Source organism: Ceratotherium simum, chromosome 27, assembly GCF_057802395.1.
Source record: "Ceratotherium simum simum isolate JZ-2026a chromosome 27, ASM5780239v1, whole genome shotgun sequence".
In the NCBI taxonomy this organism is placed as follows: domain Eukaryota; kingdom Metazoa; phylum Chordata; class Mammalia; order Perissodactyla; family Rhinocerotidae; genus Ceratotherium; species Ceratotherium simum.
In genome coordinates, this window is record NC_141926.1 from 25,403,812 (window position 1) to 25,425,208 (window position 21,397).

The following is a 21,397-nucleotide window of genomic DNA, read 5'->3' on the forward strand; positions in this document are numbered from 1 at the left end:
AGGAGAGATTGTAGAAAAGAAGGCAGGTGAGTTGGAAAATTTGGCAATAGGTAAAGGAAAGAATGGCTACATCTTTCCCTGATACAAGATATAAATGGCTAGACCTGGAGGTCAATGCAGTGAACCTGCAGATGGAGAGGCATTGTGGTGAAGTGTTGAGTTCGTTTGTTCTAGATAGTGTTGGAGGTGGATGGTTGACAGAATACTAAAAGTTTGAAATAGTTATAGTAAGAAGTGAACAAGGAGTAGATAATAACAACAATAAACAAACACATAGGGACAGAGATTGGATTGGTGGTTACCAGAGGGGAAGGGGGGAGGGAGGAGGGTGAAAGGGATAATTTGGTACATGTGTGTGGTGATGGGTTGCAATTAGTATTTTGGTGGTGAACATGATGTAATCTATGCAGAAATAGAAGTACAATGATGTACACCTGAAATTTTAACAATGTTATAAACCAATGTTACTGCAATAAACAAAAAATTAAAAAAAAAAGTGAACAAGGAAGTTTCCAGGAATTCCTAGGAACACTGGGTAACCTTGACATACATGGTTATAGGACATGGATTTTTATTGACACTTTTCTGCACAGTTGTTTAATTTTGTTCTCTTTTGTTTTCCAGCAGTGTGCAGAAGCCTAAGGTAGAAATACAAATACTGGGCATTTAGAAGTTCTCTGTGGTTGGAGTTAAGATCGTGTGGGAGAAGAACAATAGATAGAAGTTGCTGTTCACAAAAGGATTTAAAAGGTGGTTGAAATTATGGATCACAGGTCAACGATGAAGAGATAAAATATGAAAAGATATGAGAGGACTAATTAATTGAGAGAAAACGTAGGGGTCAAGAGACTGGAGTCTTAATAAATTCAGAAATTAAGTAAAGTAAGAATAGGAGTGATAAACCATGAAAGAGCCTGTGGATAAGAAGTGTGACATCAGAGTTGAAGATTTTAGAGATAAGATAGATTTCAGAAATGATCATGTTTGGTCAAGGGTAAGGATGGCTGAAGTGAAGTAGAGGAAAAAAACCCTAAAACTGAATCTTCATAAGTAATAATTTTGTATAGCTGGGTTACAAATCAAAATACAACTATATTTACTTTCTTGAACAAATCTAGAATTCTCTAAAGTTAACAATTGCTTTATTTCTCAATTCCTTTATTTTTATTTTTTTTTGCTGAGAAAGAGTCACCCTGACCTAACATCTGTTGCCAATCTTCCTCTTTTTGTGTGAGAGCCACCACCACAGCATGGCCACTGACAGATGGGTGGTGTAGATCCGCCCCGGGAACTGAACCAGGGCCACCCAAGCAGACTGTGCCAAATTTAACCACTAGGCCACCAGGGCTGGCCCTCATTTCCTTTGTTTTTAATGTTTCTTTTGTAATTTATCACAGAAGTCTCCTGCAAAGAACTAAATGTCTTTATAATGGTCAACTCTATCAGGCTATATCTCAGGTTGATTCTCCTCCCTCAAATAATAAATTATTGGGATACTTTGAATTCTTCTACATGTTCAAGAATTGGAAAATATTTAGTTAATGGCAAGTTTAAAAGTGATGAAGGGGCCGCCAGGTGGCATAGTGGTTAAGTTCGTGTGCTCCACTTCAGCGGCCCGGGGTTCAAGGGTTCGGATCCTGGGCATGGACCTACACACCACTCACCAAGCCATGCTTTGGCAATGTCACACACAAAATAGAGGAAGATGGGAACAGATGTTAGCTCAGGGCTAATCTTCCTCAGCAAAAAGAGGAGGACTGGCAACAGATGTTAGCTCAGGGCCAATCTTCCTAACAACAACAACAAAAAGAATGATACAACTCTTATGGAAATGTACACACAGGAAAAGCCTGTGCTTTGAGGGTATATACTTGAGAAATTTTTGGACTTGAGAGTCTAAGCTTGAGAAGTTTTTAGAATTTTTAAGCCATGGAATTTTGAGTCTAAGGCAAATAGGAGGTGTCTTAAGGGGGGATCATAAAGAAAGAAATATACCAACTGTAGTCTTTTATGGATTGGAGCATATTTCTTGGATACCATTATCCAACTCAAGAAGGTAGTGGTGGGGAGGACTTGTTTGAACAGTGAATACTATGCCAGCCCAAAGGTCAGTATGGAAACATGTTAGGAAAAAAAATCATAATGGGGCTACAAGAAGTGGGAATATAAGAAAAATAAGGAATTCAGACTTAATAGCAATTTTTCAGAATTTAAATATTTGTGCTTGAAAATTTAAAAATTAGAGAAAATTGACCAAATGATAATATAAGTTAACTTGATATAACCTTAGCTGAACTTTCCTGAAAGAGGCAAATAAACCAAAGGAGGAACATCCCATTAATGGTGAAAAGAGGCAGCAGGATATTTTATTCCGAATATTTATTTTATCCAGAAGATGAATAAAGATGCAATCTTGAGGAGCACACAGCAAAGTAATCGGTTGTCTTTAGGTTGTTGGACTTTGAATCATCAATGGAAGTTTCTTTTTTTTTTTTTTTAATTTTATTTATTTATTTTTTTCCCCCAAAGCCCCAGTAGACAGTTGTATGTCATAGCTGCACATCCTTCTAGTTGCTGTATGTGGGACGCGGCCTCAGCATGGCCGGAGAAGCGGTGCGTCAGTGCGCACCCGGGATCCGAACCCCGGGCCGCCAGCAGCAGAGTGCGCACTTAACCGCAAAGCCACGGGGCCGGCCCATCAATGGAAGTTTCAATTAGAGAAATTTCTGCAGCTAATTCTGCAGCTGAAACAAATGTCGGGAAAAGAGAGAAACTTTTCCTTAGAAGTAGTTTTTACAGACGCTAATCAACTCTATAGCAAGAAGCAGCCTCTGTCTCCCAGAACTGAAAGCTCCAGATCAAAATAGATCAGGGAACTCTGTCACTAGACAGAGGCCATCATCACTATAGTAATGAGGTGGCCATACATATGGGCTCAAAGAGAAAGGAAATTAAGAGATTCTGGATAGAGAACAAAAGCTCCTGCAATCAGGCCTCTTATTGGAGCTGCTTATACTATAAATTTTGAAATTTTGCAGAAGACAGAAATGTTCCAAACGCCACTTCGAAAGAAGACACAGTATGAAAAGATATGCTGCTCATCCCCACCCCCACCCCCACCAATAATTACTGAAAAATTTGACATCTTGATGAGAAACTGAGTTTCAGTTAAGTGGACTCTGGTCATCTGGCAAAAGACCTGCCTCATGTCAAGCTAACAACAGTCATTTCTTCATAAACTGCCTGTGTTCAGATATGGTTGAGATTCTGCTTTGGTCTTTTGCAAGAACAGGAAGTGCTGACTTTTGGGAAGTTTTTTTGTTTGTTTGCTGTTTATGGGGGAGGATGGGCAAAAATACTTTAAATCCTAGATACTGGCTTGTTTTCTATTTGATGTGTGCAGGGCTAATGCTGTAATAACCTTTTCCATCTAATTTACTATTTAGAATCCAAAAGAATCAGCAACATGAGATAATTTAAATCCTGTGACTTTGAAAGAACCACTCCCAAACTTGTGGCAGATACACAGCTGCTGAGGGAACCAGCACTCATTAATCCCACTCTGGCAGAGACTGAACAGCGAGGGAGGGGCCTTTAAGTTCATTGCGCTGTTAAACAATCAAGGCAAGAATTAGATTTTTATCTTTAATATCTTGTTTGTTTTTTTTAATATATAACTTTGGACATTAACTTGCCAGGGAATTTAATCTTTGGACTTAATGTTTCCATAATATTTTATAATGAGAGGAAGTTTATGTTCAAATTTGTGACATCCCTATGTTGATATTTTATTATTGCAGTGGCTTTATGATGTCATTTTTTCTTTTCTCACAGCTTTTTAATTGACGTCTTGGTCAGTGTGTCTGGACATAATTTGTAGTGAGAAATGCAACATGCAGTAAACTTTTGGCTTGATATTACTGCAATGGATGCACTGCCCTGTGGAATGTCGGAGCCATCTGCTGCCAAAAGATACACAGTCCACCCACGGTCCCAGGTGGATACATAAATAACCAGTTGCTGATTTACTTCCCTGTAGAGATGCCCATTAGCATCTTATTCCTGGGTACTCTGCTCCTCTACATTCTATTGTCCTAGACAGCAAGGGTCATTTAATCTGATTTGAAAAATAAATGGAGTCTGTCTCACCAGTCTCTTTCCCTTCTTTCTTCTTCTTTAAGGGAGTATGGATTGTGCTGTTTTGTTCCTGCACACCAGAAATGCTTTTAGTTAAGGCTCAGCCCCCATCTCTGGAAGCAAAAGGTTTCCAGCGCTACCAGTGTGATGTGAGTAGTTCTGTCTGTCTGGTGTTTAGCTTTACAAACTTGACTTGCCCACCAATATGTCACATTCTTCAATATCAGCATTATCAGCAATGAAGGTAATAATCTTTTTCCCATCTGTGCTATTCTTTTCTGTCAGTTGCTCAACTGGTTCAGCACTCCAGTGGGGCCTGCTCAGATCCCCAAAAGCTTTTAATCATTTAAAAAAAAAAAGCCATTGTTTTTAAATTTTCCTAGTGCTCTTTGATTTCTGAGGGTTATTTTTATTTATAGCTTTCTACTTTTGTTTTATTGATTCATAAATTCTTTTATTTGAATATATTAGAGTGCTTTTTTTTTTTGCTTTAGGCTTTCTTTGGCTCCAAGCATCTTCTCTTTCTCTTTTGATTTTTTTCATTTTGTTTTAATCACTGCCTTTCACAACAGAGGTTTTCCTGAAATGCATGACAATTCTTAGTTCCCTGCTTATGTTTAGGAAGAAGGCACTAAAAACTGATTGGAAATATGGGGGCTGCTTTAATATTTGTGAGCTTCACTATGTGGTGATTGGGTGGGTAATCAAGTCTTGATGGAGAGTCTCAGATGCCTGTATCTGTAGATCTTTTCTCTTGGATCAATCATTTTCTGCAAATACCAATACTCTAAACTCTTCCTTTGGGTCTGTAAACCAGAATGCCCACTCTTGGGATCCTAAATGGGATGGAATATGTTTTACCACTTGATATACAGACTTTTGTTCATAAACAAGAATAGCACTTAAACTCTGCCCTCCGCTGGCCTATTGTCCCCAATTTCAGAGCTTCTAGGATTCATTCTTTCAGAAATGAGCCTTTACTCCAATTCTCTCCTCGTGTAGCAAATGTATAGAAGCATGGCTTAATGGGGGAGGGAAGAATCTAACTTTTTTTTACTCATACTTTTGATCACTTCTTCTGCTTTAATGCTTTTGGCCCCATCTTGCTCCGCTTGTCTTCAGCATTCCCTGATGTCTTCGGTGCTGGGTCTTTCTGTTCTGAAGTGACAATCTGCTCGCTTCTTGTTGGCTTCCTTCACTCAGGAAATTGTTTTGCTTTTCTCAACTCTGCTAAGTGCATTACCAGGCAACTGACCTTTCTGTTTTCTAAATGGACACTTGAAAGTCTATGATGATCTTCTCTCCCATTCTCTTTGTCCTTTTATATCACTTTTTAATTTTTTAAATTTATTTTTAAGAGGGAATGGAGTAAAACACATTTGTTCAAACTCCCACATTTAACTCAAAATCTCCTTTGCTTATTAACAAATACTTCTAAGATCAATTCTGGGGGCTATCAAATGAAATAAGGTCATTTATAGCTTGTATATGACCATTTACTCACATATAAAAAAGACTCTCTAGGCAGTAGAAAGTTAAGAAATGCCCTGTCATTGTTACTGTCTCCCAGGTAGGAAAATAAATCTCTTTTCAGAAAATTTTCCTAAAGGGTAAACTTCTTCACAATACACAGTTCTGTACAAAGATTTTGGAAATTTTTCAGCTTTCCTACCAGACTAAATGTATCTGCTCACATAGCACTCCTTACTTTACCCTATTTTTATAATTATCTAGAACTATTTCTAGCCCATGTTTAATTTTATATTTTTCTTGTTTATAAAATCTAAGAGGATAATACTCTTATCTTGTCCACCAATACAATCTCTGTGTCTAACAAATAGTTGGCACATAGTATATAATAATTTGTTGAATAAATAGCCTGTATCTATTTACCAATTTATCCTTTTTTAAAAAATTCCTACTTATTATAAATATGATTGGGAAGGTTAAATCCGTGCAAAATTTATAAACTACAAATTAAATTAGTTAATCAGAGTAGGCTACTTCAACTGAGATTTACTAGAGATTTCATGGTAAAGAGGAATTAAGTAATACTATAGGAAGTCTAGATAAATTAAAACTATTCATACTTCGTTCATATTTTGTTTCCTACACTGTGCTAGATGCTGTAACTCATCTGTGCCTTTTGGAAAGACTGAGGTCAAGAAGAATGAAAGCTATAATAAAAGGACCTGAGAGGCTTCAAGCAACATTGCTTACATAGGAATTTTGATTATACGCATGTGGATTGCAGCAACCAGCGTATTCCTGAAACTCATCTCAGCATTGTTCTGGAATGATATACAAAGCACATTCCCAGTGTCTACAGAAATTCAGACAATTTCTGAATTTCAGTACCTCAAAGGACATGCTCTCACATCTTTACTCTTAACCTACAGAATGATTTTTGAATGCTTACTGGATTTTTTTTTTTCAATTTAGATGATGGCATCACCTTTAGTTACCTTAGAGCCTCCTAGATGTCTTAAGAATGACTTAGAAGTGAAAGAAAACAGTCACAAAAGATAGCATATTGTATGACTCCATTTATATGAAATGTCCAGAAGAGGCAAATCCATTGAGACAGAAAGTAAATTAGTGGGTGCCTCATGGTGGGGGAATGTGAATGGAGGGGATGGAGAGTGATTGCTAATGAGTATGAGTCTCTTTTTGGGGTGACAAAACTGTTCAAAAATTAGATTGTAGTGATAGGTGTACAGTTTTGTGAATAGATTAATAATCATTTAATTATATACTATAAATGAGTGAACTTTGTGGTATGTGAATTATATCTCAATAAAGATGTTTAAAGAAAGAGTGACTCATAGCTGAAATTTTTAATTATATTACCACACATTTATATTTCCATTAATGTGAAGAATAATTGCTACTGTGTGGTTGTTCCTTTATACATTGGTTTGATGCTATGGTTAATTGAAATGAACTCTGCAATGTATAATACTGTGAAACATGTAATTGCTACTTATAAACCTCCAATTGTTCTTAAAATATGAATAAGTCAATTTGTCCCAAAATTTACTTAAATGATTTAAAATTAAGATTGTGTGAAATAATAACTAAGACTTTGCTTTATTTTTTTAACTTAATATTTAATGACTAAATTTTCGTTCTTTGCTACATATCAAGAAAATGACAAAGCATGGGTTCACTCCTACTGTGTGCCACGTATTATCATATAAGTTATCTTAATTTATCAAAATACTGACTCCTTAAAGCAGAACTTTGCCTTTGTCCATTGTTATATTGCTGACGCATAGAGCAAAGTATCTCACAAAATAAACTCTAAGTATATATTAACTGAATGTTTACCGACTGACAAGTTTGTCCTTTATATCAAGTATCGCTATTACTTTTCCAGAGCAACTGAACGAATGACTATATCTCATTTGATTTTTCCAAGGTATTTTCAGGTTTATTTTAAGTCACATTTGGAATTAGCTTAATCATCTTCAAGGTTTATTGCTGACAGGTAAACGTCTCGTTAAAATTAAACAGTGTTTGAAAGGCTTTATAGTGTCTTAGAAAGATCAGACGCAAGGATTAACATTTATATTCAGAAGTGCGTGAATAAAACCCACAGGCATATGAATCCCCACTCCTCCAGCCCCCCACTCCAGGAAAAGAAAAATTGCTTGCATCTCTGTTTCTGGCACTCCCATCTTTCTCATTCTAGCAGGATACAGGAAAAGGAGAGAGCACAAAAACAAAGTCAGGATAATTCTTTAGTGGAAAAGGAAGGAGAGATGATAAATCATGAATTTTAGGACATCTTTTTGGCACTTAGGTAAAATTTGCTGACAGTACTGCTTGATGCTGGGGATCAATGGGGAAAGGGTGACTTTGCCGTGAAGCATATCAGGCCATCTTAGGCAGAGTACAAACATATTTTTCCATTCAGGGGTTTGTCAACGACAAAGTCCAAGTATACTTCTGTTTCCTCTTTTATAATAAAGCAAGCACTAGGGTGCCAAAAGTTAAAAGACCTCTCTTACTCACATCTTGGGCATCAAAGATGGTACAGTTTTCCTCAGTACTTGAGTCCTTTGCAGCCCTGACAGCAATGGCACCAGTGACTCCCGTTTTCACAGTGAAGAAGAAGCCAATTCACTTTTTAAATGATGTATGTTATTCTGCAATGCCCTGTCAGTGATTCTTCAATATTACTTTTTCTTTTTCTTTTTTCTCTTTTGTCTGGCTGCATACTATTCACGTTCTTATAATTTTCATAATTAGCATTACTCATTACATATAGTGAGTGAGAAGGCATGAATAGTTTGAAAAATATTTTCCCTATATAACCCTTCCCAAACTTCCTCGTCTCGGCTACTCTCTCAACATCTGGAGATTTACAGATGTCATAGTGGACTTTTTCTTTCTCTCTTTCTTTTTTTTTTGGTAAGGAAGATTGGCCCTGAGCTAACATCTGTGCCAATCTTCCTCTATTTGTATATGGGTCGCCACTGCAGCATGGCCACCAACGAGCGGTGTACATCCGTGCCTGGAATCCAAACCCAGGCTGCTGAAGCAGAGTGTGCCAAACTTAACCACTATGCCACAGGGCTGGCCCCCTTTCTTTCTTTTATTTGTGTTAAATCTTTTCTCTCTCTTTTATTCCCATCCATAATATGTGATGTTTGTGAAATAATCAGATATCTATATTTTTTCTTTCACACTGATGTTTTAATATCTCTATTAAATTTTACCTATGATTCATCGTATTCAGATATTCACTAAATCCTCTAGCTTCTTTCCTTTTTCTTTCATTACTTTGTCTGCGCACAGTAAGTACAGGCTACATTAGAATTATAGGGAACACAAATGTCTAAAGTGTAAACAAATGCATAAAATCAAATACAGATATTTGCAAAGACTATATTCCATGGATTTACCAAAAATTGTTTCCTTTTTTCCTAAAATCAATAATTTTATAGTGTTACTTTTATATCAAAACACTTTGTACAAGCCAATAATTATTTCTTAAAGCTCTAGCATATAAGAAAGTATGACTTCTCCATTTGAAGTGGGGAGGGGAGACCTTAAATATAGCCCAGAGGACTCGCCCTTCTTGCCTTCTCTTCTTGGAGGCACTTATTGAGGAAAGAGGATGGAAAATATTGTTTTGGGGGCAATTCTTCATGGTGTTTCTATATTTCTACCACAGCTTTTGTTCAAAACTATCTTTTAAGGATATTTGTATAGCAAAGGCCTTGGACAAGAAAGCCTTGTTTGTAACGCAAAAATCCTTGAAGGATAGAGGGACAGAGGGCAGAATTATTTCCTGACCAAAATAGTAAAGACAATGTCTCCCTTTGGTCCAAATGTTAGGTAGGTTTGCTTGCAGCCCCCTTTATAAAATTGGAAGTTTCCTAAGCTCAGAGTCCCTCAGCTGTGACACAAACTCCCTGAGTGCAGCATCTACCTGTGCGCATCTCTGCTCCTACCCTGTGGGATTTATGGGTCAAGGAGAATCAAAGCAAATCTGAAGCTGATACTGCCACTGTGCGTGACTGATAGAGTTCTTTGTCTCTGACTCAAGAGTCTCATGTCTTCTGCCAGTATCTATAAAATTGTGATAGCTTAACTTGTTAGCTTGCAAGTAGGGTAAAATCTCAAACCATTCTTGACAATTGTGGAGATGATTAGAGCATGGGATGTTGATAGAGACATGGCTTTCTAAAAGAGGAAAGGCCAGGTTAGGGGAAATGAGAAAACTCTCCAGGGTCCAGTGGCAAATGCTCTCAAGTTGCGGGCAAGGAGTGGTGGGCAGCAGTTAAAGGCCATCCCTCACTGTCCTAACTTTTAATGAAGCTAAGAGGTGGAAAGTAAGCTTCAAATAAGCCACCCAAATGAGGCTTTGCTTGTTCTTTACTCCTCTAGGCATAAGGTGGATAGGTCTAGGAGTCCCAAAGCTGGTACACAGGGTTTTGGGTAAACTGAGAACAGTTGAAGTTTGGTTGAGCCATCTGTCTGCTTGAAATGGATAGTAAATGTGACTGACTTACTGGTGGGAAGCTGCTCTCCCTCCCCATGCTCCTTGACCTCTCGTTCCTCTTCTCAACTGTTTTAAGGAGAAAGGATATTCTAGGGGAATATTTAGGGGAAATACTTTGGGGAAAAGAGGGACTCAAACTTTTTGATTCCGTTAGACACAGATGCCCAAATCTCCATCCTACCCAGACTTGTGTGAGGAGGGGAACATCTGGATGCAACACGGGATTGAGGCAAGGTTCATAGTGGGGAAACTAATCTAACATGGCCTTCTATGGGGGCCTTTTGGGCCAATTCATTGCAGTGGGTTTTTTGCTTCTATACCTGCATGTGTAGTGGGAATTGATGGGTTGCTTGAACTTCCCCATCCCACAAGTACCAGACAATCGACCTGATCAAGGAAGAACTGCAAGTGGAGAGAGACCAGCAAGACAAACTTCCCAGTCATTTGCCACCAGTGGGTGGGTCAGGATTTAGCATAAGAGTCTTTACCATCTGCTGTCCAGTTCTTTCATTGTTCCGATGATGTCCCGTTGGTTAGCAAATCAGAAGTAGCAGTCTCAACTGTCTTAACTGCAATGTCATCATACCTAGGTCAGCAGAGGTAGCTGATAAAACCCAATCCTTTGATAAGTATCAAAGTTTTTTGGGACTGTGTGGGCAGATTCAAGATTGTTCATCCAGCAATCAAGGAAAAACTGCTGTCTCTTCAGACCTCTGCCACCAAAAGGGAGGCCTAGCTCCTTGTGGGTCATTTTGGGTATGGAGACAGAGCAAGTCTCTGTGACTGATGATTATGTTGACCAGCACCTCTGGCAGAGGGCACTCTACCCAGAAATGCTCCTTGGGGTTTTGGACTTGGAGTCTCCCTGACACAGCTACCAGCTACCCCTTTTTTGAAAAGCAGCTATTAGCTTGCTACTGAGCTCTTGTTGAAAATAAACACCTGACCCATAAAGGCCATGTGACCCTCTGGCCTGATATCTCCATTTTGTGGTGGATCTACAGAAACTCAATGATTAACAAAGTATGAAAGGCCCCAAAATGGAAATGGTATATTCAAGAACACAACTGCTTGGCCCCAGTGGCATCTTGGCTTTATGTGAAAAACTGGCAGCTATCCCTTGGTTGTATGACTTTATGTGTGACTCCACCTCCTGAAGCAAAGCTACTTGCTCACTAGGGTGGTGATTCACAGAGGTTCCTCTAAATGCCTGGACCTGGCTCACCAATGGTTCAGCTAAGCAGAAACCAGATGTCTGCTAGGATGCTGCAGCTGTTTAGCCTCAGTCCCAGCTTTGCAAAACCAACATTGGATGAGGTCACTCTGTTCAGAAGGCAGAACTCTGACTTTTGTTCTTTTGCCAATGACCTAGATGTCTGGTCTGTCACATGGGAAACTACAGAATACTAGATTAAAAATCCACCCCTCAGGCCAGCCCTGGTGGCCTAATAGTTAAGTTCAGTGCACTCCACTTTGGCAGCCTGGGTTCTGTTCCCGCATGCAGACCTACACCACTCATCAGTGGCCATGCTGTGGCAGTGGCCCACATACAAAATAGAAGACTGGCAATAGATGTTAGCTCAGGGTGAATTTTCCTCAGCAAAAACAAACAAACAAACAAACAAACAAAAAACCCATCCCTCTTTGGGGCCATCATCTGTGGAAACAGATTATAGTTGCTTACTGAACCATCTGGGTCATTCACATAGATTCCCATAAAGAAGAAGGGCCCATTTTCTGATAAGAGCTACTGAAATCAAACTGCTGATTGAGATCGACTCTGATAATAATAATACCTATTTCATAGGGTTATTTGAGGATCAAATGAGATTACATGAACAAGAAAAATTTGAAGAGTTCCTAGAATCTGATTAGTCCATATAATTGTTAGCTATTCTTAATATTATCATCAGATTTATTGTCTTGGCTGCTTCTGTATTTTCTTCCTCAGTATTGGTAGAAGCTTTAAGCTGTGAACTTTTTTCTCTGTTCAAAAATGTAACCTCATTTGCAGGTTGTAGCTCATCAAAATAGTGGATATGGTTATATTTCTACCTGTATGTGCTCTATTTAAAGGAAGGGAAATTGTGGGCTCCTTCCTTATTGCTTTTCAATAATGCTTATTTGCACTATACTTAGCTCAAATTCCTCCAAATTTGAGACATGTAGATTACTTGCTTTTTTCAAGTACCCTTGTAGATTTCTTCTCTATGAAATTATCCTTTTCACAATTTCAGGAAGATTCTGGAGGAAGATTGTTTCTTGTATCTTTTACAATTAAACTATTAGTACTAAAAATGATATCTTTTAAATTCTCTACAAATTTTATATCTGGGGTATTATTAATTATGAAAATCTGGATGTCATAGAAAGATGGTAAGGTATAGAAAGTATAAACAGACATATTTAAAATACATTACTTTTTGAATAGAAAAAAATAAGAAACTTATCTGCACAGATATGGCTATACAAAGCAAAAGATATCACAACACAATTCCAGGAGCTATCTTCTGAGTTAACCAAGTCTTTATGGAGACGGAAAACTGCTGATCCATCTTCTGAAAGCACCCATGGTTTTAAAAGGCCTAAGACAACCTCTCAATCATTCTCTGGGGTGAGGAAGTTTTCCTGAAAATGGAAAATCATCCATGTGCTTGCAAGGAGCAAGAAATAATTAGGCTGCTTGAGCTGCAGGTTAATAACTAGCAATCCAGAATATTAAACTAGAATCATTTCACAGGAAGCCCAAAGTCCCATCATCCAGCCAGAAATACACATTGTGATACACAGGAGGATCATAATGACATTAGTAACATTAGTTATTATTGCAACTGTATTAAAACCTGAGTCATTTAACAAAGAATACGACGACTTTAAAACAAAAGTGCTTTGTTTCGAAACATAATTGAAGCCATGTATTTTAGCTTCAAAGGCACAACGTACTCATTTCTGTACTGGGAATTAAAAAATCATTGAATTGAGTAGTGTCTCTTTGCGTATGTCTGTAAAAGACATGCTTCCAAGACAAATATTCAACAATAAAAGTTGTACCTCCTTTTCAGGACAAGATGGAGAAACAGGAGTTGGATTTCTCCTTCCACCTAAAACAAACATAAAATCAGACAAAGTAATGGTTTTCAAGACATTGGACACCAAGCAATAAAGTTTAATGATGCTTAAGAGAAAAGAAACAAATGAGGTGAGTCTTGCAATTAGCCCAACTTAATGTCTCGAGAGAGTTTCTAGGCCACAGTGCCAGGAAGGGTAATCCACGTGGAGCCTGGCAGTCTCTCTAAATTGAGGAGCCAGAGCTGGGACTCTGGAAAGGAAAAGGAGGCTAGAATTGACAGTGCAGAATACGGGAGAGGAGACAAAAATCAAAGGACAACTCTAGAGATTTCCAGAGGTGCCCCCATAAGTTATCAGCTGAGTGGTGGCTAGGGAATGCGTGTGAGGAAATCAGCCAATCCCGGGATTGAACTACCTGAAAGAATTAGAGAGAACAGTGCCAAGAACCCACACAGAGTGGAAAGTCATATAATTCATGGGGCATCAGCCAACCTACTCGGAAGCTAGCTACCCTCACAAGGATGAAAATGTTTCCAAGAAACTTAACTTCACTCAGAACAAAGCTCAAGAATATTTTTAAGACTACAAAAATGTCCGTCACTCAACAAAATAAAAATCAGTGTCTGGCATTCAATAAAAAACTTTCAGGGGTCCGGCCCCGCGGCATGGCAGTTAAGTGCACACGTTCCGCTGCTGGTGGCCCATGTTCGGATCCCGGGCGTGCACCGACGCACCACCTCTCAGGCTGTGCTGTGGCGACGTCCCTATAAAGTAGAGGAAGATGGGCACAGATGTTAGCCCAGGGCCAATCTTCCTCAGCAAAAAAGAGGAGGATTGGCATCAGATGTTAGCTCAGGGCCAATCTTCCTGGAAAAACAAAATAAAGGAACAAAGAAATAGTGAACTGTGGGGCAACTTCAAGTGGCCTAATCTACAAATAACGGAAGTCCCTGAAAGATAGAAAAGGAAGGAGTAAAATGGCTAAATTTTTTCTAAATTGGATGAAAATTATAAACTCACATATATAAAAAATTAAATGAAACTCAAGCTGAAAAAAATATAAAATAAACTACATTAAGTTATATTACAAACAAATTGCTAAAAACCAAGATAAACAGAGAAGCTTAAAACAGAGAAAAAAGACACATTGCTTATGAGGAAGAGAACTCAGAATAATAGCAGGTTTCTCCTTGGAACAACACAGGCCAGAAAATAGTTGGACAACATTTTTTAAGTACTTAAAAAAAAGAATAGTCACCTCTGAATTGCATACCCAATGAAAATATTATCAGTATTTAAAGCAAAATAATGTCTTTTTGAAATATACAATAAAACTGAATGAATTTATGACCAAAATACATGAAGAAATGTTAAAGACAGAAAGAAATGATCCGAGTTAGAAATCTGGAACTATGAAAAGTAATGAAGAGCATTGGAAATTATAAGTATGTGGGTAAATATAAAATAGCATTTTTCACTACTTAAGTCTCTTTGAAAGATAATTGACAATTTAAAGCAAAAATAACAAAAGTGAACTGTGAGTTTTATATGACAATTAGAAACAAAATGAAAAAACAGCAATTCCATCAGCGCTGGGAAGGGAGAAATGGAGGTACACTGCTGTAAGGTTTGTATATTATGTGTGAAGGGGTTATCACTTGAAAGTAGACTGTGATAGGTTAGAGATGTTTACTATAAACACTGAAGCAATTAGCAAATTAAAAAAGTAGTATAGTTAAAACGCCAACAAAGGACATACACTGGAAACATATAAAATAATCAATTAATCCAAGGAGGCAGAAAAAGGGAAAAGGAACAAAGAACAGATGGGACAAATACATGACAAATATCAAGACGATCAATTTAAACTTAACCATGTCAAGAATCGTAATTCAATCTAATATTGAGTACATTAGTATTTATCATATACAGTCATGCATTGCTTAATGATGGATAGTTTTGAGAAAAGCATTGTTAGGCGATTTCATCGTTGTGCGAACACCATAGAGTGTACTTACACAAACCGAGATGGTATAGCCTACCACACACCTAGGCTCTGTGGTGCTAATCTTATGGCACCACTATCATGTATGACCGTCATATATGATGTTGACCAAAACGTCGTTATGTGGTGCATGATTGTATAACACTTTGTTTCATTCATTTCTTTGTCTGTGTTCCTAATGAAGAGGTCCGAAATTCTATTTGATTCAACTCTATCCTCTTTATGTTTTACATAGCAATAGATTAAAACTAAACATTCAATAAATATAGATTAAATAAAATATTGAAATATGGTGAGTGGCCAGCCTGGTGACATAGTGGTTAAGTTTGCATGCTCTGCTTTAGCAGTCCAGCTTTCGCGGGTTTCAGATCCTGGGCACAGACATATGCACTGCTCATCAAGCCATGCTGTGGTGGTGTCCCATATACAAAATGGAGGAAGATGGGCACAGATGTTAGCTCAGAGCTAATCTTCCTCAGCAAAATGAGGAGGATTGGCAATGGGTGTTAGCACAGAGCCAGTCTCCCCACAAAAAAGAAAAAAAAAAAAGAAATATGGTGAGACACCAAGGAAAGACAGAACAGCCATGCAAATCTCTAAAGTTTACAGCTGGTGCTAGGATGGACAAGTTGATGTTAGAACAGATTCTTAAATTCTTGGTAATATGAGAACTTGACCTGAAGTGAAGTAAATAAAAATTGGAAAGTGATATAGATATGTAACATTAGCTTAAATAAAGGGAATTTTCCGTCAAGTTTGGCGATCAATGAGTTGGAGGAAAATGGGAAGCAGGAGAATGAATCCTGTTGGATATGAAGTTTTGGCAATAAAAGAGCCTCCAGTGAAGAACATTGCAGAAATTTATGGAGCAAAATAGTACCAAAATGAAAATAAAATCTATATTTAGAGATAGTATATCAAATTGGAGCATTCAATTTCTTTCAAATCTGTCATTACTTTCAAAGGAAGATCTACCTTTCATTTCACTTAAGATGAATGTGGTGATCAGTTTAAATAGGTAAAAGTCAACAAAGCATTATCCCTGTCTGTCTCTCAATAACAGGAGGATTATTTTATTTAGACATTATTCTTTCATATCAAGAAGTTCCCTGGTATCTTACCTCAAGTAGAAAATGGTTGCAGTTGTGGCAAATTTTTTTGTTTGTTTTATTATTTTTTTTTTTAAACTCATACAGGCAACCCTCTCAATTAAAATGCAGAAGTCGATGATTTCTTGGCTGGAACAAGTAAATTTCACAGTCAAAAATGCCACTTAAAAATCATTACACACACACACCACCCACATAATGTTTTACTGCTTACAATACCATATTATTGTTTTTTTAGGAGAAAACTGTAATCAAAAAATTTTTAACTACACATGGCACAACTAAGGCTATTCGAATTGTTTTGAACAGATGGTAATGTAAAAAGGCATGCTCTAGAATATTTGTAACGGAAAAGGTAGATAAAATGGCCCACAAACAAACTTGCCTTTTGACACCTTTTAATGTCACACAGTTAATGCATACAAGTTAAGCCATGTTCCCATCAAGCACGAAAGCTCACAACCAGATTTAATGTAGTTTTTAGAAATTAAAGATATATGTCGCTCTCTGTAGGTTTTAACAAAAAATGAAAAAATGTACTAGTTAAACAAAATAAAAGTGAATAAATACATAAGTTAAATAGAATAAAAAAGAGCACAATAATCATATTTTTTGGTTTAGTTACTGAAATTTGTTTTAATTCCATCCTAATCTTTTACATTCTAACTGTTATGAAGATAATAGTTTGAAATGAAGAAAATAGTTTGAAACAGAAAAGCCTGTATCTAGAAATGAATTTATAGCAGAGCCTTAAACTTTTAAATTTTAGTGTATAATATTAAATATACACTGTCACATATTTTTTACCAGTGAATCTTGTTCTCTTTTGATAATTGAAAAAATAATCCTCATGCAATTCTTTGTTAGTCCATTTACACTGAGAAAAATAAAATAATTTGATAATTTCTGGTTTATTGTATTAGTCTTGAGGTTAAGCGTCTGAGTACTTACAGAGGTTATATGCTCTCTGTGCAGCTATTTAATTTAAGCTCATAAATTAATGCCTTATCAATCAATAACTATCTAATGCACTGCTTAAAATGTACATATTTCATTAATTTTGCATTAGTTCAACTATCTTAGTGATCCTGACCAGTACTGAAAGTGAAAGCATCCTGGCTAATGAATGATTTATTGCAAAGATAGCTTACAAAGAGAACACTCAATTGCCTATTTGCCAGGTTGTAAAAAGGTGAACTACCGTTGATAATATTTATTTATGAATTCATATAAATCCCTCAACTCTCCTGCACTGTATTCTAAAGCTATCATCCACCTACTCAGATTTATTTTTCCTGTATTTTCTCTAAAGTTTACTATCCCACTATCTTTTTCATCTGCTAGTTCTTTCTGTATTCAGAAACCAGCCCCCAAAATTTTCTCTTTTTATTATCTATAAATTCAGTCTCTACTCTTTTTCCTGCCCACCTTAGCCAACAAACTTTCTCAAATATCTGAGGACCTCCAAACAACTTTCGGAACTTTTCCCTACCGTCTTTCTCTCCCAAAGCAGTTAATGATAGAGGTTAAATGTGTGAGCCCTGCAGAAAAGAATTATTGGGTTTGAATCCTGGCTCCAGCATTTTCTAGCTGTGTGATCTTAGGCAGATTACCTCACTTTTCTGTTTTTCAGTAAGCCTCATCTGAAAAATGGTGAGAATAACAATATCTACTTTATAGGGTTTGTAGATTAAGTGAAAAAACAATACAAGAGCACTTTGAATTACGCCTGACACTATATTAATATTTGCTCTCATTATTCCTATCATCAACATCTTTAATATACAAAACCAGCCTCAGTGTTTTCCCTCAAACTGTCATTTACACCTAAACCTGTTTCATTATGACTCCTGAACCACCATGCCAATAAGATTGTTTTCATGAAATCACTGATTTTGTATAAAGAATTGGATAATTTGTATAATCTTTCTTGAGTGCAATTTAACGTTATATAGGAAAGGCTTTCAAAAGTTTGTAAGCCTTTGTACCCATAATTCTATCTACATATATTTTATGTAAATATTCAGATAAGTGAGAAAATTAAAAAGATATGTTTATCAAAGAATGACCAATAAAACGCTAATGAAACCTTATGATATTTTTAAAAATGGGAAATACTTAAAATCCAAGCAAAACAGTGATTAAATAAACTATCTTATAATCATATAACGAGAGATATAAATAACATTATAGATATATACCTGTCAACATAGAAAATAAATTTATGATTTTTTTAATACATTAATAACATGGGCCTTGGGGCCGGATGGCTCATGCTCAAATCCTGACTCATTCAATTAATAATGCTGTAAACTTGCTGTAAAATTAACCCCTCCACTCAATTTTTTCCTATTTAAAGGGAAAATATTAGACCTTACCTAATAAATTTTTGTGAGAATTAAAAAGATCATCAACTTGAAATATTTACACAGAATTTAACACTTATACAAGACTTTTCATAATGAAAAGTGCTATATTCTGTCTTTTCCTGTGCTGCATGATCATAACATTTCAGAAATTTCAAGAACTCTATCCTTGCTACCTATTTTTTCAAAATGATCAGCCTAAATTGAAAAGATTCATTTTTAAAACCATAACAAATCAATTATTTCTAAATATCCAACACCATAATCTCATCCAAGCTTTACAATCATGTTTCAAATAGCTGTAATATATTGCTACTTGGATATTGTCAAGAGCTCAAACTCAGAAATTCCAAATGGGTCCTCATAATCTTCTCCTGCAAGTCAATTCTCTCCTCTATAGTCCTTCTATTTGTTACTATATTGCTATCCAGATAGAATTTTTTAAAATGGTATCCTCTGATTTCTTTGCGGTAAATTCCTCCTCCTGTCTCCATATCAAACTGGTTACGATGTGCTACGGATTGAATTGTGTTCCCTCAAAAAGTCATATGTTGACGCCATAACCCCCAGTGTGTCTATGTTGGAGAGGAGACCTCTGGGAGGCAATTAGGGTTAGAGGAGGTCACGAGGGTGGGCCTCTCATGTTGGCATTAGTGGTTTTATAAGAAGAGAAAGAAATAGAGATTACTCTCTCTGAACATGAAGACAGCTAAAAGACAACTCTATAGTAAAAACAATCTAAACTCCTTACTCTAATATTGAGTGATCACAAAACGGTTAAACATGGAAATGTTAGCTTTAGCAGTGCCTAGATGATTAAAACATTATAGTTATTGTATTAGTTAGTTATCCCTGCTGAACTTAGCTGCTTAAAACAATGTAGCAGTTGCTGATGGTGCCCCAACACAATTCTCTTCTGCGGCAGGTATGCCCAATCCCCAGCTGCTGTGAGTTTAGGCTGATCATTTACAACTGCCCTGTCTATGGTGACTATCCCTTGGCTAAATGGAAGCCTTCCAGCACTGGAGGCTACTCTCCACCCCTTCACCCCAGTCCCATCCCCCTTGGAGGAAAGGCCTCTGCTAATGACTGATTTACACTGGGGCAGGAGATTGTCACCCCTTCCCTCAATGTAGATTAACTCTGTGGTGCTATTTGTGCTTCAGGCTTCCCTTCTGGATCAAAATAAAGATAGTCTCTAGCTGATATCCCTGCTTACCTTTATTCCTCTAATAATTACTGATCAGGAGTGCGTGTCTCAGGCTTTCCCTCTTAGAAATACAAAATAAGAGAAACAATATCATTTTTATTGTTCACAAGTCTATAGGTCAGTTGGATGGTTCTTTGGGTCCTGGCTGGCTCAGTATTATATCTGCAACTATCTGTAGGCTAGGAAGGTGTCTCTACTGATCGTGGCGGGGCTCTCTCTCACATGTTTGGGGTTAGCTGGCGGTCAGCTGCTCCTGGATGGCTCAGCTCTTCCCGTATGATCTCTTGTGTCTCTTCAATAGGCTAACCCAGACATGGTTTCAGTAGATTGAAGCTGGGTACCTGGGGGTTACTGTAAATGTTCCATAAGAACATAGTTACCCTTCGATCTTGTTCCAAACACAGCCACAGATGAGAAGAATTAATACACACATAAATCCTAGATAAATAACCTCAGTCCCATTAGATGTATTTGTTGAGCCCAAATGCTAGCTTCACAGCCCATGCATAATTATAGCTTGCTAATTTGCTGTTCTTCTTGTCTAACCAGAGGAGTGACTCAATGGTCACAAGGATTTATGAGCTTGTTTTGCAGAAGAAAAAGAATGCCTTTAAGGAAGTTGTGACCACCAAATAACCCAACCCCAGCTACCGCTGACACCAAGAAGTCTAGTTGCTCAAGGTCTTATCTGAAGTGAAAGAAACATGGACTTCCCCTTAGTCTCCCTGAAACTCCATCTCCCAAACCCCTTAGCCCTCTAAAGACACCCTGCTTTCTTTTTTTGTTAAGGTGGATCTGAGAGAACCTGTTCTCCTGCCTTCTTGTTTTGGCCAATTCAAATAAAACTTTCTCCATTTCCGAGCACCAGTGTCTCAGTGATTGGGCTCTACTGTGCATTGGGCATGGATCTGAGATTAAAGGGTTCAGTTTCAAGATCATGAAAAAGCAAGAGAAAGCAGAAGTGGAAAAGACCTCTTGCAGTCTTAGAACTGATTCCCCGTCACCTCTGACACTCTCAATTGGAGAAAGCAAGTTACAAGCCAGCCTATACTTTATTTCTGATCATAAAGCAGAAGAGCTTTGCTGTTTGAAACTTTTATGTCTTCACTCAGCTTATATTGTACCTTTTTTCAAGAATGTCTTCAAAAGGAGTGAAAAGTGATGGGTGGAGAGGGGATCTTCTCAGAGAAGAAACCAAGAGCTTGGTAATTGTTTGCATGCTTATTTCTCTTACTATGTTGGATAACTTTCCCTCAGAGAAAAGATCAGTCCTATTAATTATTGCATTGAATTTATTTGTTCATTACTCAAACATTCATTAAATTCCCATATGTACCAGTCATTCTACTTGGCACTGTAAATTTAAATTTCAATCAATTTTCCTTGCATATTTTCTTTCTCCCTTTCTTTGAATTCACATCTAGTTCACTTCTCTTTTTTAGAAAGATGTCACATTCATTTGACTGTCAAACTTTTCAAAGTTATATT

General features: G+C 37.2%; 1 long non-coding RNA gene across 2 annotated transcripts in view; it reads left to right on the forward strand.

The window, feature by feature from the left end:
* Positions 1-7,212, forward strand: part of LOC147913452 (uncharacterized) — a 163,043-nt gene extending 155,831 nt beyond the window's left edge. The window contains exons 2-6 of one of the 2 annotated variants that reach the window (XR_015548675.1): positions 628-750; positions 3,447-3,624; positions 3,835-3,997; positions 4,182-4,286; positions 6,261-7,212. This is a non-coding gene — a long non-coding RNA (uncharacterized LOC147913452). The remainder of the gene's footprint in view (positions 1-627; positions 751-3,446; positions 3,625-3,834; positions 3,998-4,181; positions 4,287-6,260) is intronic. The other variant, XR_015548674.1, reaches the window with a different exon arrangement.
* Positions 7,213-21,397: the final 14,185 nt, after the last annotated feature.